Raw genomic sequence first — 13951 nt, 5'->3', positions numbered from 1 at the left:
AGTGATATATTTAAAGATAAAGGGAAGAAAAGATATTGAGTAAATTTTTAAAGGCCTGGTAAACTTTATCATAGTGATAAGGCTAATTTAATTGGGTATGTTCTTCTTGGCTTATAAAAACTGAATCTCCTCCCTATTACAAACTTTTTTGACTAGGAATTTTGTGGTAATTAGGAATTTAGTTTGTTATAATGCTTTAGGGATTTATTTATGATACTTAAGATCATTTTATACCAACTTAGTTTTGATGAATTATAATTTTAGATGTTTCCAACTAATTTACTTCATGAAAGTTTAGTGACCATTTCTTTTAACATCAAAATAAGTTTTAAGCTGTTTTTAAGAAAGGGAAACACTTTTATGAAGAAATGTTTTGTAAAATTCCTTTGTGTGATTTTTAGAAGGCCTACTAAATTTTTATTTGCAAGCTAATTATTGCAATGATAATTTGATATTGATAACAATTTATGTCCAAACCTACTGTGAATTTCCAAGTTTAATTCTTAGCTTTGTTATGTCCTTGGACGAGCCTTAAATGGATGCTTTCAGAGAAACAAGACTCAGAGTCAATGACAAAGAGTCAGCTCAGTGGAAATAACATCAGAGATCTAAGGCTAGTGATAAATACTAAAGCATCTAAATTAATGCAATGAGCTGTAAATGGGAAAGATCTTGCTGTTTTAATCTGAACTTATAGTGATTCCATTCTAAGCAAGAGTTAAAATTAGTATTTGAACTTATCATATGTATAAGATTCAATTCCTGAAGTATCTCATTCTTTCAGATTGAGTATGATTATCGACGGGTAAGGAAACTTGAGAAACAGTGATGTAAATCTATTAAGTTGTGAGGTTAAAGTCAGGAACCTCTTTTGGTTTTGTTTTTAGGACAGGATTTCAGTACAGACAGTTATGTTAGTGAAGAGTAGTAATTTGTGAGCTATCTTGTGTTATCTTAATGGGAAATTTGATTTTACTTGTTGATTATTTAATCTGGAATTAGAACATGTGTAGGAATGTATGCAAACTACTTAAGACACATTAAAGATGTTTAAAGGGATTCTGAGAGCAGTAGTATTTTTATATTATGAATCTTTTACTGTTACCAATGTGGGACTATGGTCAAATATATAATCCTTGAGAGCTGAACCCACCTGAAACTTGGATTATTAGAACTTGCTATTCAAGACCTTATGGGACTGTTAACTGATGTTATTCTGAGTCTGACTCCAGGTATGATCATCAAGGAATGCCATTGAACTGATGATCCATGATGTCAGCAACCCTATGGGGTTTTACATCTATGAACTGCCGAGGGTGTTCTCATGGGAAAGGCAAGAGAATGGCTGTTTGCATGAGTTGAAGTAAGATTGTCCTGACTAAATTTCCCCAATGTGACACTTGGCTGACTTCAAGCCTAGCTCAATGCAGTTGGCCATTTACATCACTTTTGCCTGGAACTGACATTATAAATAAAGGGAAACATTGTTCCCTTACTGCAGTTATGTCCCTATTCTTTTATAGCAAATTTCTATAACCAAAAATTTTGTAAGCACAATACCAAATCTATTAAACAATAGATTGATACTGGAACATCTCTGAGTTACTATAATAAGACTAGTTATATATTCCTGCATAAATTAGGGTCCTTTAATTCCCCATAATGGCATAGGGATAATTGGGTCAAAGACTTGTGAAACCAGGATATGATTCTGTTATTTAGCTAATATCATAACTGTCTCAGTTCTGTTACAATCAGTTATCTTAGAAGAAGAATGGCTTGTGGTCCATCTTGTAAATTCCTTAAAAGAAAAATCTACCCCAGCTTCTGGGATAAGAACCCACTCTTTGAAAAAAACTGCTGGGAAAACTGGAAAAAAGTAGGGCAGAAGCTAGGCATAGACCCAAATCTCACACCATATACCAAAATAAAGTCAAAATGGGTTCATGACTTAGATATAAAGGCTGATACCATCAGTAAACTGGGAGAACAAGGAATAGTTTACCTATCAGATCTATGGAGAACAGAAGAATTCATGACCAAACAGGAAATAGAGAACATTATGAAATGCAAAATGGATCATTTTGATTACATTAAACTGAAAAGTTTTTGCACAAGCAAAGCCAATGCAGCTAAGATTAGAAGGAAGGTAGAAAATTGGGAAAGAATTTTTACAACCAGTCTCTCTGATAAAGGCCTCATTTCTAAAATATATAGAGAATTAAGACAAATTTATAAGAACACAAGCCATTCCCCAATTGATAAATTGTCAAAGGATATGAACAGACAGTTCTCAGATGAAGAAATTAAAGCCATCTATACTCATATGAAAAAATGCTCTAAATCGTTATTGATTAGAGAAATGCAAATGAAAACAACTCTGAGGTACCACATCACACGTATCAGATTGGCCAACATGACAAAACAGGAAAATGATAAATGTTGGAGAGGATGTGGGAAAATTGGAACACTAATACATTGTTGGTGGAGTTGTGAAATGATCCAACCATTTAGGAGAACAATTTGGAACTATGCCCAAAGGGCTACAAAAATATGCATACTCTTTGATCCAGCAATAGCACTTCTAGGGCTATATCCCAAAGAGATCAAACAAATGGGAAAAGGGCCCACATGTACAAAAATATTCATAGCAACTCTTTTTGTGGTGGCAAAGAATTGGAAATTGAGAGGATGCCCATCCATTGGGGAATGGCTGAGCAAGTTGTGGTATATGACTGTAATGGAATACTATTGTGCTATAAGAAATGATGAACAGGCTGACTTCAGAAAAACCTGGAAAGAGTTGTATGGTCTGATGCTGAGTGAAGTGAGCAGAACCAAGAGGACTTTGTACACAATAACAGCCACGTTATGCAATGACTAAGATTGTTAAACTGAACCCTTCTCAGCATTACGAGGATCTAAGACATCCCCAGAGGCCTCGGGATGGAAAATGCTGTCCACATCCAAAGAAAGAACTATGGAAGTCGAATCACTATCACTTATTTTTACCTTCTGTTGAGTTTTGTTTCATCTTTCTGATGGTTCCTCCTATTGGTTTTAATTTTTACTTACAACTTCACTAATGTGAAAATATGTTTAATAGGTATGTAAATGTAAAGCCTATATCAGATTGTGCACCATCTTGGGGAGGGTGGGGGGGGAGGAAGGGAGAGAAAAATTTTAAACTCAAAAGCATATTGAAGTGATTGTTGATAAATCAAAATAAATTAATAAAATTTAAGAAAAAAAAGAATTCAAAAAAAGATATCAAGGATGTTAAAGTGAAGATTAAAATGTATTCTTTATATTTTCAAAAAAAAAGAAAAATCTACTTAATTAGGGGTTATTTATTTGAAAAAGGCTAGAAGTTAGAAATGTTTTATTATAAATAACTTACTTGAAATGGCCCTATTTTAAAATTGATTACTCAATGTTTTTATATATACCATTCCTGAGCCTTTCCTTATAGTTGTAGTTAATCTGACAACTTTTAAATGAATTAATTTATGCATTGGAGTCCATCTTCTTATAAAGTGTTCTGTTATGAATTCCTTAGTGGAATCTCATCCTCCTAATGGGGGAATTAATAATGCAAAGTATAGAAACTGGGTTCTAATTTTTCTGTTTTTATTTGAGTTCTTAGATATATCAATATGACAATTGGCTAACCTAAAAATATAAGTTCACTGGTCTAAAAGATTCCAATTTAGATTTTATAATAATAGAGACATAAGAGTTGAGTTAACATTCATTATTTGACCTGCTTATTGGCAAAGTAATTTAAAATTGTGCTACAAAAAATTCTGTAGGATATTTTTAACAAAGAAAGAGGATCTTTACAAGGAGTCTAAGAAGACAGTCAACTGGAAACTGCTTAGATCACTTCCAGACCAGAGAAGTTCATCAGAGGTGTCCCAAGAACAAGACAGCTGCATGCAATGAGACTTCTGAGCCTCAAATGGACAATTTTATTCACTGCTTACTTTTTCCCCTTTGCATCTTTTATCTGTATGGTTTACTTACAAAAGGGCACTGCCTCCTTGATTATGTCAATGCACTGATAAGTAGCTCCTTTCCCCCTCCCCCCCCCCTTGTTACCCATCATAAGTCCCAGAAACCCTTGGGTCATATCAGTTAGTGATTCATTGAGGAGGCTATGCCTCTCATTAGAATCAGATGGGTATATGTGAAAATGATTTTTAATAATCATTATCTTGAATATTCAGAGTTTCCTCCAGCCTCTTTCTTTCAAAGTCCTGACTTTAAGTTCAGTTTTTCTTCAGAAGGACATTTCTGATAATAAAATTGCATTGACTCTCCTTCTCCTGGTCAAAGCCCAAACCAAGCTTGCAAGTAATTTAATCTAAGGTAGGAAGCCCCATTGTGCTCTGCTCAGGCTTGGATGGAGACAGATTCTTCTGTCTAGGTAGCCCAAGGCTGGGAGTAGTCTGGTATGGTTGGGGGGGGGGGGTCTGATAGAAGAGGGATTTCCTCTGTCCAGAGATGAGATGATGATGAAATGGTATCAGCCCCGTTGGAAGGGTTTAAAAACTATGTACCCCAACTCCAAAGGGAGCTCAGGTCCAACACTGCAGCTCCTATGTAATGCATGACTTCCTGCTTTGAGAGAAATAAAACTATGGATACAATCTAATTCTGTTTGTCTTTCTTAGACCAAACCCTGGGTTTGACAGCAAGGGAGGGCTGTGCAAATTCACCAGCCTCACTTTCTCCTCTGGAGCCATCTGGGTCTAGTGGTCAGATATAGATCAGGACAATGGGAGATGGCCCAGGATGCAATGGAGACCTTGACCTTTTCAAGCTAAGGTCTTTAACAAGTCTCAGTTTGACTGAGGCTTAATAAGAATTGAGGCAGAGAATGGTGTCTTTACCTAGTAAAAAATTAAATAGCTAGACAGACACACAGACAGACAGATAGGTAGATAGACTGATCTGAGAGGGGAAGTTCCTCAGGGCTTCTGGCCAAAACAGAAACAATTGCTATTTACATTCATTCTGAGCCAATCTGAGTTCAAAAAAGACTAAATAAGGCTTGGCCAATCAATGAGAGCCAGAGTGATTTGAGGTTAATTGTGAACATGTAATGGATGGCCCTGGGAAAAAGGGGGAGCTAAATCTCTCAGTGAGCACCTGGTGCTGGTCCACTTTGCCAGAGGGTGATATTATCCTGCAAAGGATTATTGTTATGTCAAGTTCAGGGCACAGCCCACTTGTTAGGCTTTAGCTTTGGAAAACAAGATATCTCCAAAATATTTTGACAAGACTCTATTAGACTTAGCCATGTTGTTGTTATTGTTGAGATGTTCAGTCCTGTCCAACTTTCATGATCCCATGGACGAATAGCAGCCAGCCCCTTCTATCCCTCACTATCTCTGGAAGTCTGTCCAAGTTCATGTTATGACTTGGGGCCCAATCTTTCCTGCTTGCAGCCCCAGGATGTTAGGTGGGGTTTTTTGTTTCATTATTGAATAAGAGGCGTGTTTCTGGTCACAGACCTGCCACTATTCAAGGAGGAGAGCTTGTGCTGACCTTCCATTGGCCTGAGGGCCCTCGTGTCCATGTGACAGTGTAGTCAGTGCAAACAAGTCAAATCTGAGGTACACTGTTACTCAAAAGGGAGCAAGAACAGTGCAGCCCTGATGGGTGCTGTGGCCAACCCCAATGCACCTCCCCAGACTTGCCACCCTCTTTTATCCCTGGGGCCTAAACCTGCCCCAAGTGGCTCATTGACCAAGCCCAGCAGCCTCAGCAACATCCTTGGCAACCCCAAGCACAGCTACAGATGCCTCAATAGCCACATGAACAATATCAGTCTCTCCAACTGACTCATTTTTCACCACCTCCTCTGCTGATTATATACCAACAGACACCTCTGCAGCCCCAGCAGCAGTTCTAGACTCTCCCACGAGACCCAGACTCCCCCTAAGTCTCCTGTGCAGCCCCAGGCACCCCTTCTCCCAACCCAGCAGCAATCTCAGTTCCAGGTGCCCCTAGAACAGAGGACCTTTCCCTAGTATTTATTTTATTCAAAACACTAAAGAGTTAATTGTAAAGAATTGTAGGCAGAATACATAGTACTATAAGAAATAATGAGCAGAGAGATTTCAGAAAAACCTGGAAAGATGTACATGAATTTATGCTGGATCTTCATTCATTTGTTGAACTGAATTCACTGAGTTGAATCAGGACAACATTGTATAGAGTAACAGCAACACTGTGCAATGACCAACTTTGTTAGACTCAGTTCTTCTCACCAGTACAGTGATCTAACAGAATTCCAAAAGACTCATGATGGAAAATGTTATCCACATCCAGCAAAATAACTATGGAGTCTGAATGTAGATCGAAGCATATTATTTTCACTTTTTTGTTTTTTTAAAAAATTTTTTCTTTCTTGTGGTTTTTCCCTTTCATTCTGATTCTTCTGTCACAACATGACTAATGTGGAAACATACATAACCTCTATCAGATTGCTTTCTGCTTTGGGGAGGGTGGAGGGGAGAGTGGAAGAAAAATTTGGAACTCAAAATTCAAAAAAAATGAATGTTGAAAACTATCTTTACATGTTATTGGAAAAAAACACTATGAAGGGGAAAAAAGGAATAATAAGTTGTCAATTGACAAGAAAATACATAGATTCCAAAGTCCCCAAATCATAGCCAGTCACAAGAGGGTGGGACCTTAGGTCAGGCCTGAGAACAGATTGTATCTAGGATCTTAAGTGCCCAGGAGAAGAGACTGTCAGAATTGACAGGGTATTGTCAGAAAGGGATATCACAACTATGGAAGATTAGAATTAATAGTGGCCTTTTAGCCTAATGAATTTTAAGGTTGGAACAAGCCTCATGACACATCTAATAGGTACCATTTGCTTTAAGGTGGGAAAGCATTTTGCATTGTGAGCTCATTTGATCCTCACTACAACCAGCTGAGCAAGTTACTGTTATCATTCCTCTTTTTAGAGCAGAGGACAGTGAGGTCCAGAAAGCTAGAAAAAATGGCCCAGGGTCACAGACCTAGTTAGGTGTCTAAGGTAAGACTGGAATACAGCTCTTTCTGACTCTAGGCCCAGGGCTACAAGCTCAGAGGCAACAATAGGTCCCAGTGAGGAGTCCAAGAAAACCAGAAAACACTAAGAGGGTGCACATTGTTTCAAGTTTTAGTTTTTGGGTCAATTGCACAAATGTCTAGGGAGAGATAGAGGAACGACTAAATAAGCTGTGGTATATGATTGTAATAGAATATTATTGTGCTATAAGAAATGACAAGCAGAATGATTTCAGAAAAACCTGAAAAGACTTTAATGAATTGATGCATAGTGAAGTGAACCAAACCAGGAGAATGTTGTACACAGTAATAGCGATATTTCTCAATGAAGAACTGTGAATGACTTAGCTATTCTCAGGAGTGTGTAAACCCACTTTCTTTAATGTAACCAATCGTGATCCCTTGACCCCATGATATTAACAGTTCAATGACCAATGATATGAATTCTGTTCTGTTCTTTGTTCTATGTTTGTAAAAATGAGTCACATCTTCATTTTGGCATAAAGTGAGGCAAGTCATTGACACGTTTATTGACAGCTATACACATCACTGTTAACTAACGTTATCTTGCTCAGAGACAATATACTTTGGTCTCTTTTTTGTTAAATTGTGCTTGCGTTATAGTTATCTCAGAAGTTTTTAATCAAATAGGGATTTTATTCCTAAGTAATTTATGCTTTCAGATTTACCAAACATGGGATATGAAAATCCATTGATGCTGGTTCTCCCTTGTCTGGTCTGCTTTATTGATCTATTGCTCTATTTTTTAACTATTGCCAAATATGTGATGGCTGATGCTTTATAATAGAATTTGTGTTCCAAACATGTAGTTCTCCCTTCCTTCCAAACCTTTTCATTATTTCCCTTGATATTCTAGAACTTTTGTGACTCCAAATTATTTTTGTTATTTTTTAAGATATCTATAAAGTAGCCCATTGATCATATCATGGCTATAGCTTTGAATTTGTGAATTAACTCTGCAAGTATCATCCTTTTAATTGAATTGGCATTGCCTGGCCATGAGCACCAAATAAAATTCCACTAATTACAGCCATTTTTTATTTCTTTAAGGATAATTTTGTAACCGAGTCTATATAGTTATGTTGTGGTCTCAGACTGACCCCTAAAAATTTTATGCACTTTTTCATTATTCTGAATGGGCTAAGGGTTATCAGCTCTAAACTCCAGATATTTTCACTTTCTGTCCTTATGCCTGGAACTCTCTCCCTCCTCATCTATACTCCCAGGTTTCCTGGCTTCTTTTAAGTCCCAGTTAAGTTCCCATAATCTACAAGGAACCATTCCTGATCCACCTACATGTTATTGCCTTTTATTCTCTTAGTTGTCATTAAGTTTTCTTGTAAATATCTTGTTTCTGCATGGTTTTTTATACACTGTTTCTGAAATTAGACTGTAAGGTACTTGATAGTTGGGACTGTCTTTTACCTTTCTTTCTATCCCAAGCACTTAACCAGCGCATGGCACATAGTTGATGCTTCAAAGAACGCTTATTGATTATTGACTATCTATCTAATGCTCCTCACTGTCTCTCTGATCCCATGTGTAATCAGTTGCCTAGTTTTCACTCTGGACTTCCTCTACTTTGTTTCAACTATTCATCCTGAAGTTTCATTCCAGCTCTGGAATGCCTGCCTGGAAAATAGCCTTCCTCTCTGCAGTCCCTCCTTTTGATTAAACGGGTCCTCCCAGAACCTACACTGAAGGAGGGACTCAGGCCAGCCATGGAACATTCCTCTCCAGTTCCCTTTTCTACGACAAACCAGCCCTGCACTATCCCCTCCCCAACCTCTATGGCTTTTTAACTTCTATTTATGTGTTATCTTCTCCCATTAGAAGGAAAACATTTGGAGGACAGGGACCGTCTTCCTTTCTAGTTGTATTTATAGTCCCAATGCTCCGCACAGTGCTTGGCACTTAGGTGCTTGTTAACTGATTGACTTACTCATTCAAACTCATGTTTTCTCACCTGGACAATTGCAATAGACTCCCAGCTGGTCTCCCTACCTAATATATCTCCCCTCTGTAATCCCTCCTCCACTCAGCTTTACAAAGCATCCTAGATTCCATGTCGGCTCATGTCAATCCCATGTCTAACAAACAACTTCAGCACTGTTCTGCTCTCCAGCACCTCTGGGATCAAACACTTCTCTCTTTATATTGAATGCCATTCATAACCTGGCTAAAATCCACCTTTCTAGCTTTATCATGTATGATTCCCTTTCATACATTCTGTGGTCCACACAAATTTATCTTCTTGTTGTTCTTCACCTATGGCACTTTATTTCTCACTTCCATGCCTTTGCAAAGGCTGTTTCCTATGCCTAAATTGAAGTCAATTACAAGTCATGTCATCATCTCCCTGATGTCATGATCCTTCTCAAGAATGAAGCACAAACACAACCTGTGAGTAGTCCAAGCTGCTTGAATAAGGGACCCACCTGGCCAGTTCCAGTTGAGTAACTCAGCTGATGGTCACCTCTCCCTCTCCCTCTGTTCTCTGGGGTTTACTGTATACATTTCTTTCTTAAAGTAAAAGCCTTATGCCCATTCCTATTAAAAACACCAAAGAGCATAGGAATAAACTGAGTCTTCCTTAAAATGGTAGGTAGCATTTATCAAAAACAATTAGCAAGCTTTGTATGTAATGGAGATAAGGTAGAAGCATTTCCAATAAGAGTGGGGTTGAAACAAGAATGTCCATTATCACCACTGTTATTCAATATTGTGCTAGAAATTTTAGCTGTAGCAATTAGGGAAGAAAAAGAAATTGAAGGAATTAGAATAGGCAAAGTTATCACTCTTTACAGATGATATGATAGCATATTTAGAGAATCCTAGAGAATCAAGTGAAAAATTACTTGAAATAATAAACAACTTTGGTAAAATTGCAGGATATAAAAGCAACCTACACAAATCATTGACATTTCTATATATTACTAACAAAGCCCAAAGAGAAATTACATTTAAAATTACTGCAGACATTATAAAAAATTTAGGAGTCTATCTACTGAAACAAACCCAGGAACTATATGAACACAATTACAAAACACTTTTCACACAAATAAAGTCAGATCTAAATAATTGGAAAAACATCAGTTGTTCATGGGTAGGCTGCACTAACAGAATAATAATAACTGTTCTATGTAAGTTAATTTATTTATTCAGTTCCATGCCAATCAAGCTACCAAAATTATTTTATAGAGCTAGAAAAAACAATAACAAAATTCATCTGGAAGAACAAAAAGTCTAGAATATCAAGGGAACTAATGAAAAGAAATGCAAAGGAAGGTGGCCTAGCTGTACCAGATCTTAAATTGTATTATAAAGCAGCAATCATAAAAACTACTTGGTACTGGCTAAGAAATAGAGTGGTGGATCAGTGGAGTAGGTTAGGTATGCAAGACACAACAGTCAATGACTATACTAATTTGATAAATCCAAAGACTCCAGCTTCTGAGATGAGAAATCATTATTTAGCAAAAACATCTGGGAAAACTGGAAAAATATATGGCAGGAACTGGGCATAGACCAACATCTTACACCCTTTATCAAAATAGTCAAAATGGGTACACAATTTAGATATAAAGACTGATACCATAAGCAAACTAGAAGAGCAAGGAACAGTATACCTTTCAGATCTATGAAGAAGGGAAGAATTTAAGACCAAACAAGAGATAGAGAACATTACAAAATGCAAAATGGATAATTTTGATTACATTAAATTGAAAAGTTTTTGCACAAACAAAGCCAACTCAACCAATATTAGGAGGGAAGCAGAAAACTGTGAAAGAATTTTTAAAACCGATGTCTCTGATGAAGGCCTCCTTTCTAAAATATATAGAGAACTAAATCAAATTTATAAGAATACAAATCATTCCCCAACTGATAAACTGTCAAATGAATAGGCAGTTTTCAGATGAAGAAATTAAAGCTATCTAAATTCATATGAAAAAATGCTCTAAATCACTATTGATTAGTGAAATGCAAATCAAAGTGACTCTGAGGTACCACACCACACCTATCAGATTGGCTAACATGACAAAACAGGAAAATGAACACAAAGTGGTAAAAATAAATAAGAGTTGAGGCACAGCAGTGGTCCTCCTGAGATGATAGGAGAAGATCTAAAGAAAAATCCCAGGATGGAAGTTTGGTCCCTGTGAAGAGTAAACACCTTTGGGCTAGTTCTGCTGAAAACAGCAAGCAGTGAACCCTGGGGCTAGCTGGATTGGGAGGTAACCTTGGCCCAAGCCACAGGAACTGTCACCTCCCAGACAGTGTGGTGTGGAGAGTTGGGCATCTGAGCCAGGGAAGGTTGAGGGAACCTCAGCCGAAAAGGAACACCAGACCCAGCTGTATTGCCTAGATGTCAACCTGAGCAAGAAGGAGCCCACACACTCCTGGTGAGCACAGAAGTAGTGGGGGCAGGGACACCACTGGCTGTGGGCACTTACAGGAGGGTAGAGTTCTTGGTTTCAGTTCCACGCCAGAAGAGGGAACTGAAGGAGGATGTGAAGCCAGAGACACCATCCCTCATCCCCCAGGACTAGAGGTGATTACAAATTTTAAAAATGAGGAAGCAAAGGAGAAAGAATCCAACTATTGAAAGTTACTATGGACAAATGGAAACATACGTGTTTATGAAAAGGGGTTATTTGTAAGAAAGTCACCTAAACATGACTTTTCCAGTTTGGGGAATTCTAGAATGGTAGGAAGTCTCTCTAGCTAGCCTTCATGCAGTTTTGTAGATTAAAAACAAAAAGTACAGTACAAAATTCAAAAATGTAGATGCCATCCTAAATTGTTAAAATGCTTTACCAAATCTACATGATACAATCAGTGGTCAAATGTTCAAAATATCATGTTGTAGATTTACTACTAGTTTCCAGGGTTTTTTTTAGATTTAAGCATGTGAACATGTAACAACCACCACAAATTTTTTTTTGTTTTGTTTTTGTTACACAGATAAATGCACACAAGCATTAAGTAGCCTTTCTAGGTCCAATCCCGGGGGGAAAATTATTTGTGGGAGGAAGGGGGGAGTTATTTTTCATTTAAAATTAATTATTTTCCTGCAATATACATTTTTTCTCAGACATTTTACACATGAATAATAATGAGGAATATTTTGTGACTTTAATCAGTAATCATGTTAATATAACCAGGTACTTAAACTTTCTTTATAGTTACTTGTATCTTAGGTAACTTCATTGGTCTCAGTTTCACATCATCCATCTGTGGAACTCAGAAAGTTCAATCACTGAATTTGGGAATCATTACATCTATGTCCCTGCAGTGATACGGAGTACAAACATCCAGGTATATATTCCTGGCTCTCTTTGAGGCTACTTTTGAAATTTACTTTGATAAATTAACAAGGAAAAAAATTGTGGCAATATTAGGTTCACAATAATACTGGGAATAAAGAAGATAATGAAGAATTCTACATCATTTTCTTTAGGAAATCAACTGAGATCTTGCTTGTGGAAAGAAGAAATAATTATTCTGCTTATCAGTAGTGTGTATGTGTGTGTTTGTGTGTGTGTGTGTGTGTGTGTGTGTGTAAAATCCACCTTCTCTCTCTTGCCTTTTTAATTTGAAGCTGGTGAGATTAAGTGGGAAAAATATTCCTGTGAATTGCTACAAATATAAATATAGTTCTTGGGAAGTTTTAGAAAGTCAAATTCTACTATGCCCATACCCAGCCCCACAACCTCCACCCTAACCCCCTCTTAACATATCTTGATTTATGCTAAGTAATTTTAGTGCCATATTTGTTTTCAGGTCTGTAGACATCAGAAATTTTACTAGAATTTGGAAAAATACTCACATTTTAATTTGCCTTTTAGAGTCTTTGGGCTTCTATAGGACAGAAAGCTTTTAAACAGCACATTCCCCTATGGTTAACCAAAGCAAATCTACCATGCTTACCATTTCAAGGAAGGTTGATAAGGGATGTTTGCCCCTTCCCCTCACCCCTTTAAAATGTTTCTTGCTTCTGTAGATATTCCATTTAAAAAACTAGACTATGATGGAACTTATCATAATATTCTACAATTTTTCTTTCAATGACTGTTCATTGTTCTGCATGTGATAGTGAAGGCATTAAAAATAAAAAGCAAGCTTGTAAAGTACTGTTCTCTATAAAAAGTAACAGGAAGCATTTCATCTTTGTTCATATAATTTTTAAGCACATATTTTTATAATTGAGATTGTTTACACCCTCACCAATCTGGTCAGAAATCATGTTTGATTTTGTTAGGAAAGTTCAATAGCTTGGTGGAGTAGTATATTGAGTACAAGTGGCCCAAGAGATTAAAATATTGAATCTTAAAAGAAACTGGTTTATGCAGTAAACATTTTGTGTCTTGGTCAAAAATTAACATTATTTTTGTATAAAAGGAAAAAAAACCCAATGTTTATTCATGCTACTTTTCATCTATATTTCGTGTTATACCAGATTGCTGAATTGTTCTTTAAAGCAAATTTGACTGAATTAAAGTTTATTGTAAACATTTGCTGTCATACTGACAGTTATGTCCTTGCCAGAGATTTCAGTAATTAGAGTGAGAAATAGAAGCTAAGGTTATTTTCCTTATTGTTAAAAAACTAATGTCCTTAGAACCAGAATATTACAGTTTTTGTGCTTTTGTAAACTGGATTCTTAAGCTGAGTACAGTTCAGGGGATCCTTTCTAATTCCAGGAAAGTATTGCTTTCTCAACACTGATGTGATCTGTGACAAATCTGTAAATGGCTAATAAGTCAATTGCAGACAAACTGAATGTACAAATCTTAGTGCTGGTGCTGAAATCTCTTCAGAAGAGTCATCATGATTTAAAAATTTGTTGTTTAAAAAA

Source organism: Phascolarctos cinereus, unplaced genomic scaffold (genome assembly GCF_003287225.1).
Source record: "Phascolarctos cinereus isolate Bilbo 61053 unplaced genomic scaffold, phaCin_HiC Scaffold_8;HRSCAF=390, whole genome shotgun sequence".
Lineage (NCBI taxonomy): Eukaryota > Metazoa > Chordata > Mammalia > Diprotodontia > Phascolarctidae > Phascolarctos > Phascolarctos cinereus.
The sequence above is the reverse complement of the archived record's forward strand: the minus strand, read 5'-3'. Positions refer to the sequence as shown.